The sequence below is a fragment of the Aotus nancymaae genome, unplaced genomic scaffold (genome assembly GCF_030222135.1).
Source record: "Aotus nancymaae isolate 86718 unplaced genomic scaffold, 86718_ANA_hifiasm-v0.15.2.pri h1tg000067l, whole genome shotgun sequence".
Taxonomy (NCBI): Eukaryota; Metazoa; Chordata; class Mammalia; order Primates; family Aotidae; genus Aotus; species Aotus nancymaae.
This window is the reverse complement of record NW_026988482.1, coordinates 30,134,844-30,154,080: the sequence shown is the minus strand read 5'-3', so window position 1 is coordinate 30,154,080 and position 19,237 is coordinate 30,134,844. Positions and strand designations below refer to the sequence as shown.

The 19,237-nt window shown below is 42.8% G+C and overlaps 1 protein-coding gene across 10 annotated transcripts in view; it reads left to right on the top strand.

Annotated features, from left to right (window-relative positions):
- The window catches only part of ERC2 (ELKS/RAB6-interacting/CAST family member 2), a 958,416-nt gene that overhangs the window by 847,684 nt on the left and 91,495 nt on the right, over nucleotides 1–19,237 (top strand). The window contains exon 19 of one of the 10 annotated variants that reach the window (XR_010338994.1): nucleotides 7,605–7,791. The exons of 8 other annotated variants lie outside the window; for them this stretch is intronic. The gene's annotated coding sequence lies outside the window, so the exon portion shown is untranslated. Of the gene's footprint in view, nucleotides 1–7,604; nucleotides 7,821–19,237 lie in introns of all 10 variants that reach the window. One more of the 10 variants, XR_010338995.1, reaches the window with a different exon arrangement.

Here is a 19,237-nt window from a genome sequence, read left to right as displayed (position 1 = left end):
TTTCCTTGGACTCAGAGAAAAAGAAGACCCAGATCCTCCCCAACTGTCACCTGGCCTCCACACTGCAGAATCTAGAATCAGATAATCAGATGGCTTAGAACTCAGAGTATTTTGGTAACTTTGAGGACCATGTAGTCTAGTGGTTTTAAAACTTTTGTTTTTCATACAAAACCTTGTGCAGTGCTTCAGGTCCTAAACGAGCCCTTCCCAGATACCTTTCCAATAGATTTGTAGGATATAACTTATGAAAACAGAATCAGGCTGGTCTGTTCATTTTATCAACAATAAAACTCAAGTCTGTGAAGTGTGGGCAAGTTGCTCCAGGTCTTACCAGTGATAGTCAAAAGTAGCCCAGCCATGTCTTCTTTTCTATTTTTTTTTTTTTTTTGAGACAAAGTCTCTCTCTGTTGCCTAGGCTGGAGTGCAGTGGTGCTGTCTCCACTCACTGTAACCTCTGCCTCCTGAATTCAAGCAATTCTCCTTGCCTCAGGCTCCCAAGTAGCTGGGATTACAGGTGCCTACCACCATGCCTGGCTAATTTTTTGTATTTTTTAGTAGAGATGGGTCTCACCATGTTGGCCAGGCTGGTCTTGAACTCCTGACCCTCAGGCGATCCACCCACCTCAGCCTCCCAAAATGCTGGGATTACGGGTGTGAGCCACCGCGCCCGGCCGCAGCCATGTCTTCTTGAGTTAATTCCCTTGCCATTATCCCAACTTCTTCACTTCCCACACAAACAGGAGGAAAAGCAAGGCATGACAATCCAGGATAGTTTTAATCAACTTGCCCAGGCTCTTGCACCCTTGACTGTTCCATGAACAATGTCATGGAATCTATGAAACCTCTCCCATCTCAAAGAAAATTATCTGGAAAATGTTGTGAATGTGTATACATGTATTTTCCTGTGGTGAAGATCCATAGCTTTTATCAGATTCTCCCAAAGGAGTTTGTGACACTGCCCCCCAAAAAGGTTAAGAATGATCTCCCTATAATTTGTGCTCCTAAAAGTCACATTTCCAGTTCTGATTGTGAGTTGCAAGCTTAATACTTACATTCACTTTAACTTTTCAAGGGAAATGTAGCATATAATCCTATGAGTGTCTGAGGTCCCAGGCTTGCTTGTAAAACAGCAATTGGGTTGTGAATTATTCAGTCTGTCTCTGTAGCTTAGTTCTCAACTGGTATTCTAACTGGAACTAGGTTCTGACCATTTTAGAACCCAAATGGTTCAAAATAAGAAAATAATGCATATTTACAATGCTCCAGAAAAGTACATTTATTTCTAGATACGCACATTCATTTATTTGGTTAATTCTGCTTTGGTCCTGGATTAGGGTTGCCAGATTTCACAAGTATGGGACATCCAGTTATATTTGAATTTCAGATGAACAACAATTTTTTAGTAGAGTTCTTAGAAGGGAGAAAAATGAATCAGCCTTGTAGATGTAGAAAGAGCTTTCGTTTCAACTCTAGAACATTTGCTGCAAAAATTAAGGGAAGTTTACTGTAACAGTCACAGCCTCTTTCGCAGATGGTAGATACATTTAAAACTGGTTTGTGGTGATGATCGCACAATTCTGTAAGTTTATTCAAAATTGCTGAACTTAACACAGATGACTTTGATGGTATGTAAATTTTACCTCAAAAAAACTGGTAAAAAAAAAATTAAGGGATAGTTTTATGCCAACTGTTGCTTAATTTTTCATTCTGAGCTTCAAGCTACTTTATGAATATGACAACCATCCCAGGCACAGTGGCTCATGTCTGTAATCCCAGCACTTTGGGAGGCCGAGGTGAGCGGATCACTTGAGGTCTGGAGTCCAAGACCAGCCTGACCAACATGGAGAAACTCTGTCTTTACTGAAAATACAAAAAAATAGCCAGGCATGGTGGTGCATACCTGTAATCTCAGCTACTCAGGAGGCTGAAGCAGGAGAATCACTTGAACTCAGGAGGCGAAGGTTGCGGTGAGCTGAGATTGCGCCATTACATTCCAGCCTAAGAAACAAGAGTGAAACTCCATCTCAAAAAAAAAAAAAAAGAATATGACAACCATAATTCTGCTCCTCAGAAGTAAAATATATAAGCATGCACATCAAATTGTGCATAACATTTCTGGACCTGCTGAGTAAGTACTTGATAAATAAGGAATGAGATCTCTGGATACCAACTTCTACCTGAACCAGGATTCCAAACACCATTAAAATCCTTTTCTTGATGTTGGGAATAAGGCTTATCTGGGCAAAAGCAAGGAGTTGCTGTTTTTGGAAGTCTTCAGTTGTTGACTATGAGGGTGACCTCTTGTGACACCTGCCACCTTGAGACTGCCCCTCTGTCAGTTCATGCTGAAAGGACTTGGCGAGGACAGTACTTGTTTATACGTAGAGCCTCCGTTTTGGGATAACTTCTTTAGTACAGACAACATGTTCCCAAGCCAGTGTGTAGACTCAGTCAGCAGGCACCTCCACCAAAACACACACAACTCATTCTCTGGTTTTAGTGCTTTCTCTTTTATCTCAGTTGATACACCCAGGTATTCTGAGAAAGACACGTGACCAGGATGAATGATTTCAGTGGAGAGAGGCTGGGGTGGGGTTGCTTAGCCACAGGAAAAGTGCACCCTGAGAACTTCATTCTCTAACAAGGTTTGAGGACTACTCCTCCAGATTTAATTTAATTACTAGATTCCAGAAGGGACAGTCCTTTATACAGCTCATAAGAGTCACTGTGGACCTCTGCTAGACCCTCCAGACAAGTACTTCTATTTTTCTATTACTGTTCTAAATGTTAGCTCTTTATCCAAACAAAACAAAACTAAATGCCTTAAAGAACTAGGGGAGGAGAGCCAAGACCCCTCAGAGATGCCTTTTATTCTTGCCCTTTCTCCTTTCAAGACATGGTTGCTCTCTAGGCAGTCATATTTCTCTGTCGGCTGGGAGAAGGGAGGGCAGTTGGAGATTGAGGGGACAGCATGGGACAGCTGAGACATGCTGATGGAGGGGAGGCTGCCTGGGACCTGAGGAAGCAGAGTGTCCCAGCTCCCGTCATCTGAACTCCCCTAATAGACCTCTCCATCTCTCCAGGCATTAAAACTTCTAGAGAAAGAAACTGCTAGAATCCAAATCTTTTAACACAGCGAGGACCCCCAAAAAGCCCAGCTTTCACACACATACCAGCCTGGTTCTCCTGGTTCTTCCTTGAGGTGCACAGATATCTGTGCCTGGAAGCAAAGCCTCATTGGAACCCCAATATTCTGGAATTCCTGGGCTTGTTTCAGCCAGCTGCCCATATGAAGGTATAACTAATGACCTTGTGGAGAAGACAAACTAACTCAAAGCCTTCTTCCCAGCCTAACAATGTTTATGTTAATTCAAGAAATTCTATCTTATCTTCTCATTCAAACCAATCCTGAAGGAAGGACCTCTGCTAGCTCAACTCTTAATTACTGCTGGCATTTGAAAGCAAGTAAATGCCTTCCCTTGAAAAATATTCTATAAATTCATCAATTTTTCTTATTTTAAATTACTTCTCCCACATCTGTCCAAATAAATGAAGCTTTACCATTTTTGGCTTTTCTTCTGCAGAGTGCGTAAGTTTTAGGCGTTTGCTGGAATTATTATTTCTGTTAATACCAACCTCTTCCACATTTTTGGCTTTGGGTTTTGAATCCAGGAAACCCAGCAATAATCTTAAGATTCCATTTTCTTACCTGTGAAAGTGAGAGGCTGAGTACCCACATTGGAACTCACCATATAGATGCCTCCCTGCTTTTCATTTCTAAGTTTCTCCTCCATGTCTTTTTCCTCTTGCCAGTGTTGAGGTAAAATTACTCCTATTTGATACTTTTTTCTTCACTCTTGTCCTTCATGGGTCAAATCTTATGCAGCTTTATAGCCCTGACAGACAGTAGGATTGCTATTTTGGAGTCACGGTCTCGTTCTGTAGGCCAGGCTGGAGTGCAGTGGCACCATCAGGGCTCACTGCAGCCTCGACCTCCCATGCTCAAGAAATCCTCCCACCTCAGCCTCCTGGATAGCTGGGACTACAGGCTCATGCCACCATGGCTGGCTACTTTTAGATTTTTTATAGAGATGGGATTTCACTGTGTTGCCCAGGCTGGTATCCCGGAATTTCTTTAAGTCAGTTCTCCTCAGGGGGTATTTTATATGGCTCTTGTAAAATTCGAAGGATGGTTCCCTCACTCTCACAACATAATACTACAAAGAATTATGTTTTCAAAGGTGCTGTCAGCAGTGGTTTTTAACCGGGAAATGGGGAGCTGGGGAGCGAGGGGGGATCTTGGCCCCCATCCTTGAACATTTGTCAATGTCCACGGACATTTTTAGTTGTCCCAAATTGAGGAGAGGGGTGCTAATGGGTCATCTAGTGGGTAGAGGCCAGAAATATCCTACATTACACAAAGCGGTCCTGATGACAAATAATTATCTGGCTCCAAAACTTCAAGTGTCAAGGTTGAAAAAACCTTGAATTGGAGGAATTCTTTCTTTCTGTTTTTTTGTTTTGTTTTGTTTTGTTTTGTTTTTTGCTTTCTCTCAAGTCCTGGGATAAAGAAAAGAGAAAGAAAATGCCCCATTTTGATGAGTGCAGCCTTCCTGATTCTCAGTTCTTACATTCCACATGGATCCAGAAATTGGAGAGCACCAGGGTACCAATGAGCAGGGCAAAGTGCAGGGCGGAGGCAGATCTTCTGAGCTCCAACAGCTGTCTGAGCTCCAAGGAGACAACTTCGACCAAAGCAGAGGACCAAAAAGTTACAAGGATGTTTAGTTTGTGATAAAAATCATTTTGCAGATTAAAGTGCTTCCTCCTGCCCATAAAACGGTATGTTCTTTAAATAACTCAAAAACTGGAGGCATTAACTGTGTTGCAAGCAAGAAGCAGGCCTCGGAGCCACAGTGGATTGATCCCATCCTGAAAATGGAGCCTACACAAGCTGTAGGTGGCGCTCTTCCTGCTTTCTCCGGTGTGCTGTTGAATAACCCGTGTTTTCAGTGCTCCTACTGGCAGCATGAAGGGATGGGGAATAGAGGGTGTTTCCTGGAACCACTTTCTCCCTCCACATCTCTTGGCTCCATTCACCCTCACTTCCTCAGTGGAGCATGATGCCTGCTCAATTTCCAGTCTTACCTCCTCTCACCCCAAGTGCAGTTAGACAGAGGTCCCACAGCCCCAGCAAAAAGTCAGTGTCTCTCATTGGCTTTGATGAGATCATGTGCTCATCCTGAACCAATGCTGTGGCTGGGGGAGGAATACTAGAAGCTGATTGGCTGTGGCAGCTTAGGGCACACCCCCTGAGCTGCAGTGGAACCCTGTGCCATGCAGGTAAATTGAAGTGGGGGCAAATGTGTTGCCTCAAAGGGAAGTTGGGGTAAGAGAGTCACCCACACGCTACTCGCTACATGGAGGCTTTGAATTCTGTGGTGGAAGATTCAGGTCTTGCCCTAGCGTTGCTGTTAATTAGCTGCTTGACTTGAGATAATTTTGTGACTCTCCCTGCCTCCTTTTTCTGTCTGCAACATGGAAATAATCGTTCTTTCAGAGTGATTATGAAAAATCAAGTAATTATCTTGGGATACGGGAAGGACTGTGCAAAGAAGTAGTGATGGTGTTAGATGGGAATGAATTCAGTTTAGCTTCTAGAGTCTCGAAGAATCTAGACCAGCTACAACCCACCCCGCTAGTCCATGCCAGCCTTCGGAAGCCAGTGTCTAAATTTATCCCAATTCTTATGGTTGCAGGTCAGTATGGGAAATTTTCTGAGGTCAATGATTGAAGTAATTGGCTTGCCGTATCTTGAAAAAGTCTCTGTTAAATGACATAATTGGTTTTAATTACGTAATTACGGCACTTAAAGTGTGGGGGTGAAAGGTTACTATTATATTTAGAAGTGAGATCCCCAAATGAAGCAAGGGTGTTTAAGCCAGCGTGTCTTCGATTTTCTCTTTTTATTTTTTCAGAAGGAAGCCAGAGGAGGCTGGCCTTGGCCCTGGTGATTTGGGGATGATTATCCTGCATGAGGTAGTGGGGGTGCTAATCGGAGCATCATAGGAACCTTTGTAAAGAGAAGGAAAGGGCTTCCGTAAAGACCTCTTTGCGATTTGAAGCTAATGAGCAGTGGGAACTCAACTGTCAGCGATTGAATCTGATTGGGCAGGATAATTATATGATTGCCTCTGGTGTTTGCACATGCACAACCAGATATTTTTATTGTAAAAAACCTAATTGCTTACTTACTTGGTGGAGGGAAACCTACACAAATTCGTGTTGTCATAGGTTAAGAAGACATCCTTTCTTTGTCTCTAAAAAAGCTGCTTGCTCTGCTTCTTAGAAGCGAGGGTTTCGTTTCTTTTCAATTTCAATCAGGGATGTTGTTTGTAGGACTTGGATCGTATGATAATATTAAAACAGAAAGCTACTTTGGACTGTGTGTCTTTGGTCAAATGACCACAAGCTTACTACCCAGTGGTCTCTTTCGTAATGCAAAGATAGCCAGAATCCTGGACAATATTCAAGCTGCTGGGACATTCCCAGCTTTGGGGGTTTTTGTTTTGTTTTGTTTTTGCTTTTGCTTTTCCGCCACACGGAAGCCCCTGACAAGACTGGCTGCATAAGCTATCTGGTTTCCCTTAGTTACATAAGGCAAGTGGGAGGTATCACGTCTGTGATAGCCATTTAGACAGCAACACCAAGGGTAAGAGGAACAAAGTGCTCCCTATGCAATTTTTCAGGGACTTGGAGGAAAGGAAGGGGCAAAGTGGGCTCCCATATTGTGATACAAACTGTGATCCACCTTCTTGTCTGTTTCAACAATTTCCATGAGGATGGCATCTCCCTTACCCCTGATGTTGGTATGCAGAAAAGATTGTTGCAATTGGGTCTATTCTGTAGCAGTTAAACTCTGCGTTATTGTTTTTCTCCTCTCTTCTTACAGAAAAAAAAAAAAAAAAAAAAAAGCTATTTTCTAAGTTCTTTCCTTTCTTGAGATCCCACTGGCAGAGGTTAAAATGCAACTGGATTGTGGGCACTGGAGGAGCACCTGTTCTTCCTGTAATTAGGAATGCAGACTCCAAAACTGGGTGCAGGATGTAGGATTACAGGTTGCAGAATGGCTGAGAACAAAGGACTTTCAGTCCTTCAGACAGCCATGCTCTCTCAGGAATCTTGGACGTGCTGACCCACCCCAATCCTGGCTGGCTCACTCCATGGGTTCTCCAGGCTCAGCATTACATGTCACTTCTTCCCGGGAAGCCTTCCCTGACCACTCACCCCCAGCCTGGGTTGGCTGCCTTTGCTTGGTGCTCCATGACACCCTCTAAGATTTCCTTACCTGCTGTTCTCTAACTGCTTGTCTCGTCTTTCTCCCACAAAGCCCATAAGCTCCACGGGGGCAGGGCCTGTGTTCCTATTTGTCACTACGATACTTCCAGAGCCTGGCACCATGCTTGATGAATGTGTGTAGAATGACTGAATGAGGAAAGGAATGGTTGTTGGGTGTCCTGGAAACTGTGGTGTGTGCTGCCCTGGTTTCCCTGCCCTTGGTGTTAATACTACTTTCTTGTTGCTTATAATTTTCATTGTCCCAGATGATCCAGCTCTGTCGGAGGCACGTAGGCACAGCCAAATCTCATGCTGTACATTGATCACCTGTCCAACCTTTGCCTAGAGTGGGAGCCCCCAGTCCCTTCGAGATCCAACATTACCTGTCTGTAAAGAAGAAGAGGAGGAGGGAGACAGCGGGGAGGATCCGGTGGCAGTTTAACACCAGAGCAGGTCCAGTGTTTACTTTTACCCTTTTGGAGGTGGGTAACAGCAAATGCCATGGGGTGTTGGGTTTTAGAGAGACTCTGCATAATGAGCTTGGATTTGGGGGCTCACATGTACTTTATATTTTGCTAGAGTATAGGGGTTACTGTTTTTGTATTTAATTCACAGCCGGACTGTTCCATGATTCCCACCAGTGTAGAACAAGAATCTAGGTCCATCATCCACATGATGTAAATTGTTGTGTCAGCTTCATGGTGGCCACACACAGTGTTGTTTGGATCTTGCTACATGGACAGAGAGGGAGGTTGGTCATTGGTTGCTATTTAATGGCTATTATATTTACTACTTGCTTTTCAAGGCCTGTGATTTTCAACAGGTTTTCTTGTTTTAATTTTGTGGCTTTTGATGTTTTGAATCTTCCTCTACGCCCCAGCCCAGCCCAGTCGACTCCTTACACCATGAGATCCTGAGTAACTACAGAATGAACAGATGAGATTTCACCAGCCCTATATGATTTTGGGTATACCTAACCAGCTTCTTCCCTAAGCAGAATATGAACCTATGACTTTTCAAGTTTCAGGCCAGAGGGCTTCCTACTGAACCCCTAAACCCCAAGCCATCACTGAGTTGAACTATCTGTTTTGATTGGCCTGTGATAATCATTGCTGAGTGAATGGACATTGGTACATGGAAACCAAAGCCTCACCTGTGTCTCAAAAGAATAAACCCACAGAGAGACCACAGGGCATTGGCATTATGCTTCTTATGCTTCTTTCCTTCTTTCCTGAGATCCCACTGGCAGAGGTCAAAATGCAACTGGATTGTGGGCATTGAAGGAGCACTAGTTCCTCCTGTAATCAGGGCTGCAGACTCCAAAGCTGGGTGCTCTGATTGGATGTAGGATTATAGGCTGCAGAATGCTTCTTGTATGCTCCTAGGTCTGGCTTGTATTCTTCTCTGTTGGTTCTGAGTCTGTATTTACTTTGCATTCTTGAGTTGCACTTTTGCTTTGGCATAATAAGCACCTAAGTTGGAATCTTTGGGGGTTCCTTCTAGGAAGAGAATGTGAATCTACTTGCTTTCATAGTAGATGTGTTCATCAACATCCGTTGTGCACTTTGAACCAAACAGAATGAGCCATGGTGAGTTTTATTCCTGAGTTGTAAGGAAATTGTGGTTTAATTTTCAGTTTTGGAATTGTACCAAGAGATGCCTCACTATCTCATATTCCTTCTGGATTGAGGCAGTATTGTAATAACTGACTACAGAAGTAAGTCACATTTGCAATAAAAAATTCTTTCAACGACACTGAATTTTATAATTAAACTTGGAAGTGCAGCTTCTGAAGTGTCTCATCTTGCCTAATCACAATGATCTAATTCCTTTCATAGTGCTTCTATATACTACTATTAGTCCTTTTGTTATCATCCCATTATAGGATGAAGAGAATAACTTTTAAAAAGAAAAAGAATAAGTGATTGCATTTTACATCAAATTCAAACCACTGATTATTTCTCTTGTTTGTTTTAAAAATATTTTCACCAACCATGGTGGTTCATGGCTATAATCCCAGTGACTGGGGAGGCTAAGGTGGGAGGATCACTTGAGGCCAGGAGTTGGAGACCAGTGTAGGCAACAAAAGAATAAAATTTTGGCCAGGCATAGTGGTGCATGCCTGTAGTTCTAGCTACTTAGGAGGCTGAGTCTGTAGGATCACTTGAGCCTAGAAGTTCAAGGCTGCACTGAGCCATGATCATGCCACTGCAGCCCAGAATGGGTGACAGAGCGAGATCCTTTCTCAAAAACAACCACCCAACCAAAAACAAAACAAAACAAAACAAAACAAAAAAACACACTTGCATGTTTCTTCACTGACTGATTTATTCTGCAAATAGGTTTAAACAGGTTCTCTAAGTGCAGTGCCTGGAAGAGCAACTGGCATCCTGGCATCACATGGGGACTTCTTGGTAATGTAAATTCTCAGGCTTTGCCCAGACCTACTGAATCAAAATCTCTGTAGGTGGAGTCCAACAAGATGTGTTTAAATGGGCCTCTGGATGATCCTGATGCACAGGAAAGTTTGAGAGCTACTGGTTTAACATTCTGCCAGTCCATGATGTGGGGGTATTAAAGAGAGAGTAACTACATATGGCCCCTGCCATCCAGCTGCTTGTGATCTGTTCAAGGCCATAAGGCATAAATTCATCAGACAGGTTAGCAGAGTGATCTTTACAAAATGTAGATTGCATCATACGCTCACTTCCTAAACCCCTCCAGGCAGTCCCCTTTGTACTTGTAATAAATGTAAATGCTTAGCTCAGGCCTACAAGGCCTGGCATGCTCCATCCCCTGACTACCTTCCCTGCCTCATCTAATGCTGTTCCCTCCCTCCCCCAATGCCTTGCTGTTCTGTATTGGCCCTCTTTCTCATCCTCAGACATGCCTGCTGAGTATAGTGTCAGCAGGAACATAGAGAAAAGGGAAGTAGAGTAGAGAGAATTGTAAAGGTTAAATAAGAGTCTTGGACACTGAAGTATTTTTTTCACATGATAAAATATTTCTAAGCTACTGTCTCCACTGGTTAATATTATCGAATTTTTATATATTGATGTGTAATATATTAATAGCATAATCAATATTAGTGGCCTCACCTTTAAGTCTTTCAGGCCTGACGAGTCCTTCTATCCAGGACACAGCTTGAGGACAGGTCCTCTGTTGTTGTCTTGGTCCCTTAGACACTGATTTCACACAGCACTGGCCCTTGAAAATTGTTGACAAATGAAAGAAGAGATTCTGCAAATCCAAATGCCCTCACAGTGCTAGCAAAGTCTGAAAGGATTTGCTGAATCATTAAGGAAATATTAAAGTAGTTCAGTTTCATCTAGTGTAATGTATTTTCATTGCTTTCTCTCTCTCTGAGAGCCAGCCTGGCAGGCACGGTGGGAACCATATAAACGTGGCCTAAGAGACCAGAGGTGGAGGGTGAAATCATCTGTGTTGCACCAGAATATTGACAGAGCCAGTGAATGATTTTTTACTGTTCTTTATTGAAGTTTTAGAAAGGATGGTGACTGTATTCATTGGATTTTGTCTTTTTAGAAGATTATCTGTGAATGCCAATTTTGATCTTTGGGATATTATATATACCATGTGATTTGTGAATAAAGCAGCTGTTTAGATTTTTATGAAATGTGAAAATATTGTATCTCAGGATTTTCTTCATAATGAGAAAGTGAGATACATATTTCAAATACGATTTGTTTTAAAAAATGCATTGGATTTGAGGCAAAGGGCTTCTTAAAGATTTAGGACTTCTGAGTCTGAGAACAGGGCGACGGTTTTTGGATTTTTTGTCTTATTTTTGTTCTGACTATCTCTAGCTCTAACTTTCACAATAACAGACTAGATTTTATAAATCTAGTATATCTGGTTTTAGACATTATTTGCTCATTAGGAAGCCTCTCATTTGAGATCCATAGAAAAGAGAAGTCATGGAGATAGGGAGGGGGGAATGCTTCTTAAGGTCTCTCTCAGCTTCTAAGTACTTACCTTGTAAAGATCTCCCAGGATGCGGAATAAGAATATCCTTACTACCTTAGCCTCTGTGGATATATGAGGGAGGCCTTCTTATTGTTAAGGAGATGCTAGTCTGCCCTAGTGAGTAGGGACAAAGCAGGTGTGCCCTGTCTCACCCTCTGGGAACCCACAGCCAGAGGCTGGGCAGGACTTAGCAAATAACTACATTTTCACACTTTGAGACATACTCTGAAGGATGAGTACAGAAACCTAGCACAGCATAGAAAAGGGAAACAAGGCTGGGTGCAGTGGCTCACACTGTAATCACAGCACTTTGAGAGGCCAAGGCGGTGGATCACAAGGTCAGGAGTTCAAGACCAGCCTGGCCAAGATGATGAAACCCCATTTCTACTAAAAATACAAAAATTAGCTGGGCGTGGTGGCAGCCACCTGTAATCTCAGCTGCTCGGGAGGCTGAGACAGAGAATTGCTTGAACCTGGGAGGCAGACGTTGCAGTGAACTGAGATTGCACCACTGCACTCCAGCCTGGGCAACAGAGCAAGTCTGTCTCAAAAAATAAATAAAAAGAAAGAAATGATGATAGAAATAAAGCCAGGCCGGGCGCGGTGGCTCATGCCTGTAATCCCAGCACTTTGTGGCGCCGAGACCAGTGGATCACGAGGTCAAGAGATCGAGACCATCCTGGCCAACATGGTGAAACCCCATCTCCACTAAAAATATAAAAATTAGCTGGGCATTTGGCATGCACCTGTAGTCCCAGCTACTCGGCAGGCTGAGGCGGAAGAATAACTTGAACCCAGGAGGCGGAGGTTGCAGTGAGCCGAGACTGCACCACTGTGCTCCAGCCTGGCGACAGAACAAGACTTCTTCTCAAAAAAAAAAAAGAAATAAAGCCAAAACTAACACAGGACAAGAAGGAAGGAAGGAAGGAAGGAGGAAGGAAGGAAAGAAAGGAGAAAGGGAGGAAGAGAGGAAGGGAAGGAGGGGGAAGGAGGGAAGGAGGGAGGGAGGGACCGACCAGTACCTTTGGAGATGGCAAGCAGAGACATGAGGTTGAGCCCATGAAATGAAAGATGACCAAGTGTTCATTGGGGGTGAATGAGCATCTGATGGCTTAGGTGTTAAGTTGTGTTAGGTTGGTGGCGTGGGAAGAGGGGTAAGAGAAAGTGTCCCCAGGGAGCTGGTATCATGTCCCACAATAACTAAGATTCTGCCCACAGAAGCTACACAGTGGAGAACCTTCTGATCAACACTGCCACAGAGTGAACCCCAGCAGCAGAGCACTTCTCCTGCAGAGACTGAGGTTTCCAAGTGCCCACTAACATGGACATTGTCCTAGCGTGACATCAGCACCATGGCACCTGTTTCTGGTTCTTTTCCTGGTTCTTCTAACTCTCATGGTGCCTCTGTCTGAGATATCTCCTTTTTAGGGCAGCCTCTGCTGGTCTCCTTGAGAGCAAAGCTGCCTGCCGTGGACATTCACTATTCCTGTTAGGGGGTTTGTATGGCTTTTAGGGAAGGGTTGTGAGCATCTTCAGAGAATCTTCTCAGAGCATTGCCTTCTCCCACTGACCTGTTCTTCTGTCTAGAACACATTTGAGGGCAGGTTCTCTTGTTTTCTCAGTCCCTCACACACTGACTTCCCACAGATCTGGCCCTCAAAAATGGTTGAAAAAGGAGGGAAGAGATTATGCAAATCTAAATGCCCTCACAATGCTAAGGCTCAATTTCAGGAATGTGAAATAAAAGAGATGCCTGATTCATTCATTTATTCATCCACCCATTCAGAAATAGTTATTGAGGACTTACTGTTTCACTGTACAGCTAAAACACAAAGCCTGGCTCATGGGAAGTTCCCAGTGGATGCTGGTTACTAAAGAGGAAGTGGAACACTTACTCTGACATCTGGGTCCCTTTGTGTTCCTGTCACATGGACTTTTCCAGAAGCCCTAATAATTTCTGTTTGTGTGTTTGTTTGAGATAGGATCTCACTCACTCTGTAGCCCAGTCTAAAGCACAGTGGTATGAACATGGCTCACTGCAGTCTCAACCTGCTGCGTTCAAGGGATTCTCCTGCCTCAGCCTCCCAGAGTGCTGGGATTACAGGCATGAGCCACTGCACCTGGCTCCGCGGCTCTTTATCCTTCTCTTATTTAGGAGTGATAGTTCAGGCTACCAGCTCTGAATATGCCGGCTTCCCTTCAGTGGGGCAGAGCTCTCCCATAGGCGGGAAGCACTCATTTCCTGGACTCGTGGCTTGAGCTCTGACATTTTTGAGTGCCGAAGGACAGCTCTCTAGTTGTTTGCACACAGCCACCGTGAATGTGAAATAGCAGAGAGCAGCTGAACTTCAGCGGGGTCTGAGTAGCTTTTTAAACCATTAATGAATGAATGAAGATAGTCATTTGGAGCACCTACATTTCTGCTTGCTGAAAAAGGCCTGGCCTGTTTCTGATGAGGACTTTTTTGATTAAAATAAAAGGGCAATTTTTGCAGACATGAAGAATTTGAGCCTGGAGTCCCATATGGAGCTTAGAAGCCAATTCCACCCAGATGGCATTTTGTTTGGCTTGGAGTTTTCTAAAAACCTGAAAATATAATACACTATTCTGGCTTTCTGGATTTTTGGGGAAAAAAAAAACAGATGCCCTTGATATGGCAAGCTATGTTTCCACGAGATTCACCTGGCTCCTTTGTCCAGCTGGCCCTCTCCAGTCTATTGGTCACCAATGTGGCCTTCCTCACACCTGCCTCACTTCTTTCCTTCGTGTTTGCCCAGTCCCTGTCCACATGATGTATGACCCTGCTTTGGCCCTGCAGAAGACGGCCTGTGGCAAGCTTGCTGTGGCCAGCAGCAGGCATTAATGATGCCCAGATTTACCTCCCCAGTTCCTTGTCCAGATGCCACAAATCAGGGCCAGTAGGAGCAACATCAGTGGCTCATCACCCAGGCTGCCAACGAGAACCGCATGGACACGTGGTCAGGCACTGCCTTAGGGATTCTGACTTAATGGCTCTGGGTGAGGTGCAGAGGCCGTGTCCACACAGACAGTTTCTAAAGGCCTGCACTGAGGCTTGTGCAGAACTCCCTGCTCTCTGGGACAAGTATTCTGCCCCCATCAGCACTCTTCGAGGCTTCTGTTCCTCTTCCTGAATTGCTTTGGGGCATCACAAGTCACTGTCATACGCTGGAATCAGAGAAAAGCATGCGTGTCATAAGAGGCTCTTAAAAGGAAAGGGTATAATGCTAAAACCAGAAATACTGTCTTCATCTGAAAATCCAAATAAATCAACAAAAAGTTGGACTTGGGTGGTGGGGAGAAGATGCCAGACACAAATGTTTCCCCCATCTTCTGCATGACAGCAGAGAGGTACTTCGATGGGTGTGGGTTCTTGAGGCCCACCTTGATGTGTGCTCTTAAAGGCAGCCTGTTATTTTCTTTCTAGATCCTTCAGGTGGTTCTTTTCTTTACATCAGCACATCGATAATTGTGCCAGATTATTTTTACTGCTTACCTCTTTTACATTTTTCTGGTATTCACTAAGCCCTTTTAACCTGCCCGTGTGTGTTTCATTGCATAAATGTATTGCTCCCTTTCTTAGTTTTTGGTCTTTCTTTTTTCAAGAGCATCTGTTATCCTCTGGTTCTCGTTACGTAATTATCATATCTATCATCTTGTCCCTTACAGGTTACAACTCTATATTCTGGAATAACCTCACAAGATTATAGCCTATTTTGCTGATGATATTTTCTAGAGCAGTGATTCAGCTCCTTGCTACTTCTAATGCTGGTGTTGATTCCATTACTGCATTTTTACTGGGTGGCTGATGGTAGAAATTCCCTTCCATTTTCTCTTCTGTCTATAGTCTTCTGCCTCAGTGCCTCACATGAGCTTTTTCACTGATAGGGAAACTGAGGCCCAGAGAGCGATATGATTTGTCAAAAGTTGTGTTGTTAGTTCCTGGTGAAAATGAAAATAGAACTTGGATCTTCTACCAGTCCAAGGCCCTATTCATCCACAAGACTCAATTTTAAATATCAACCTTGAGGTGCAAAATAAATAATTTGATAGACAAAAATTGTTATCTTCAACCTGATCAAAATCTCATACCTACTGAGTGTGAATATTTCAGTGGAGAATTTCTTACTATAGAGTGACTATGGTTACTCTCCTTTTTCTACAGCGTAGCACTATTGATATAGTGCTGATGTTTAAAAAACTCTAAAGGGAACAAACTCTACATTTTACATGACTAAGGTCCTTATCTGTGGACTAAAGAGACCCTTGGGAGGCCTCAAATCTGCAAAAACACAAACACACACACATAATGAATCACGATCCAGAATAGAATGTCTCGTAAATATATGTGTGATAATTTCTCTGATGTGTGCATAGACACTACTGTGAGTTCTAAAATTTAAAAAACATTACTGACTTCAAATTTGTTAGCATTTCAGAACATTACTCAATTCCTAGTAGCTTTTGATTATCAGGTATCAAGTTGCCTTCTCTGTCTTCATTTTCAGTCTCCATGCATCAGAGGATGTGTTGTAGGGAACGTGGAGTCCACATGGAGAAGCAGAATAATGCTTACAGTCGGGAATCAGGCTCTGTCCTTAGCATTATGTGGCTGTAAGCAGGCGATGTGGCTTCTTAAGGTGTCAGGCTTCTTCTGGAGCACAGGGAAGGTTATAGTTAATAGTCATTTATTCAGCAGGCATTTATTTGAATGGGAATAAAATTATGCTTAGGTGGAGGAATCTGCAGAACCTTCAATATTTAAAGGGAGTCTTTGTGAAAATTGTACTCCTTCTGTCTTCCCTGATAAATTTAAAGGCTGCTTGTGTCCTTCTTCAAGTAACTGCCAATTCAAAGGAAAATCGGTACGGCCTGATGACTCTCACCAGTGGCTACAGTGTTGGGACAGATCTGGCAAGCAGGTGTCTGTGGTGGAAACCTTCTATTCTAGAATCACTCCTTCTGAGGAAGAAGGGTTAGGTCAAAGAAGAATGTTCCCCAGACAATCTGCGCCTTTGTTAATCAACGCTGTGATCTCGGCTGCCCCAATAGCAGCCCCATCTTCCTGAAATTTTCAGTAAAAAGGCCATTCAACAAATACATCTGGCATTGGCCAGGATGTTTCTAGCTACACTGTTTAACAGCAAGGAATGGATTTAATCGGATTCAAAGGAACATTAAGTCTCATTCCCTAACAGTAGTGCATCTCCAGAAGGGCTCTGGAAGGTAGATGATCAAAAACCAGTTTCTTGAGCAGAGCTTGCAAACCAGTGCAAAGGAATCAAGTTGACTATGCAAGGGTCTGAAATGCTAGTGACATTTGTCGAGCTCATTGGGACATATATACTATGTTCAGTGCTTTAATGGAGTAATCTGATTAGTCTTCATAGCTGCCTGCGTAGTCAGCATTAATGTTATGAGCATTTCATGGATGTGGAAACTTGAGAATTCAGCCACTAAGCAACTTGTCCAAGGTCACACAGTGATTCCTCCTTCTTTAACTATTGGGCTGATAATATGGCCACACTGCTGATTGTGAGTCAGTGAGCTATTATTTTCTTTGTTTCTTTATTTGGAAAATGCAGTCCTTATATAGACATGCAGTTATTGTAAGAAACGATAATTTGAGTCAATTTTAATCAATTTGGCAAACACTAGTATCTATATAATAGTAATAGAAACACTGAGTTTGGTGAAAAACACATTTGCAAGTTGACTTCTCTGTCCTCACTTGCAGCCTCCATGCATCACAGGATGTGTGGCAGGGGACGTGGAGGCCATGTGGAGCAGAGTAATGCTCTCAGTCAGGAATCAGCCAGATGTGGCTGTAAACAGGTGACGTGGCTTCCCAAGGTGTCAGGCTTCTTTTGGTGCATAACAAGGACGCAGTTTAGTCATTTATTTGCCATCTATTATGTATGTGGATATGATGACAAACTCACTGTTTCTTATTTGTAACACAAATAATCCTGGTGTAACGTGATCTCTTCTAGAGGCAAGGTCTATACCTCTATGAGGGGCTAGGGCCACTGTAGGGTGCCAAGTCAGGCTTTCATCAGCCCATGTTCACTGATGCCTCCTCTGTTCCAGGCTCCATTCCAGGAGCTAGATGTTGCAAATACATTATATTTCAAAGGGTAGAGACGGGAGGCAGTGAATCAAAAACAAATAAGATGATTTCAGAAACTGATAAGTTGCATGAAGAATATGAAGGAAAATACAGTAGAGTTATTAAGGAGTCACTGGGCTTAAGGTGACCAGAGATTTTTCTCAGGAGGTAACACCAAGACAAGCCTTAGAAAATGAGAGCTATTTTCTAGGCTGGGTGGAAACTGGGTGGATTGGCCTTGGTGGATCCTGGGCCACATTGGTAGAAACTGGGTAGATTGGTGGATGCATAAGTTTCTAAAATCATTCTTCTTTTAACAGAGAAGTTCAGATATCAGGTATATAATAATGTCTCCTGGATTTTATTGAGATTTTTAAGTGACCAAGCACATGTTCAAATTTTTGTAAATATTTCACATGTACTTGAAGAGAATTCTCTCTTTGGGTGCATGTTCTTTGTGTATTCTTTAGATGAAGCTTATAAATTATATAACAAATCTTCTAAATCTCTATTAATGTTTTAGCTGGTAACTGCTCAGTTTCTGAGAGATAAGCATTAAAATCCTCATAGTAATTATGTATTTGGTCATTTTTTGTTTTCTCTATCTAGGATATACTTTTGATTATATGAAATGTCATCATCTAATGTTATAGCTCCTGGTAGGTTATCTTTCATTAATAATCTCCTTCATCTCTATTAATGCTTTCGCCTTTACATTTCTGTTCATATATGCAAGTGCATATTTTTTCCAACCTTTCATTTCAGCCTTTGTGTGTCACTGGTCCATTTTCCATTTTAAAAGCAACATAAAACTAGATTTAATTTTTTACTGACTTTATTTTATGTTTAGAGACAGGGTCTTGCTCTGTAATCCTGGCCGGAGTACATGGCATGATCACAGTTCACTGTAACCTTGAACTCCTGGGCCCAAGTGATCCTCTAGCCTCAGCCTCCAAAGTTGCTGGGACCACAGGCACATGCCACCATGCCAAGCTAATTTTGTTTTCTGTAGAGATGTGGTCTCACTATGTTGCCCAGGCTGGTCTTGAACTCCTAGGCTGAAGTCATCCTCCTGCCTCAGCTCCCCAAAGTGCTGGGATTATAGATGTGAGCAATCACACCCAGCCATCTCTGTCTTTTAATGGGTGAATTTAAGCTATTTGTATTTATTATAACTAATCTATTTGGACTTAACTCTTCTTATTTTGCACGTTCTCTTATTATGGTTCTTTTATTTCCTTTTCCTTTTTTTCCTCCCTTCTCCTTTAGTGTCCTATTTGAATTGACTGTGCTTTCTTTATTTCTATTTTCCCCCTACTGGTTGGGAGTTACATATTCTGTTTCTCTGTTCTTAGTGGTTTAGATAGTATCTAAAGCACAGTTTGGCAAGCACTCAGAAGCTCTCAATGCCTCACCTTAGGTAAGTTTAAGGGCTTTCTCTAGTATCCACGTTCCCCAGTGGTTGGGTCTTTAATGGGGTGAGGTATAAATGAAAGTGCAAAGCGTGGTCACTATGATGATTGTATCTTAGAGTGTGGATTTCCAACTTTCATTTGCTAAGACCTACACTTTATTGCCTGAGGCTGCCTAGTAATTTATAAACTGCAAAAATCTCATGGGTTATAGATAACATGGCAGCTTCTAAGCAAAGATCCACTTGGTTTCTTTAGTTGCCCTTCCCTTTGTCTGCATTTGAGCCCTTGTAAGTGATGATAAACATTAAATAGCTCCTGTAAAACTGTTGAATTGTCAGTTTTTAAACTGCATAAAACACTGACATTTTCA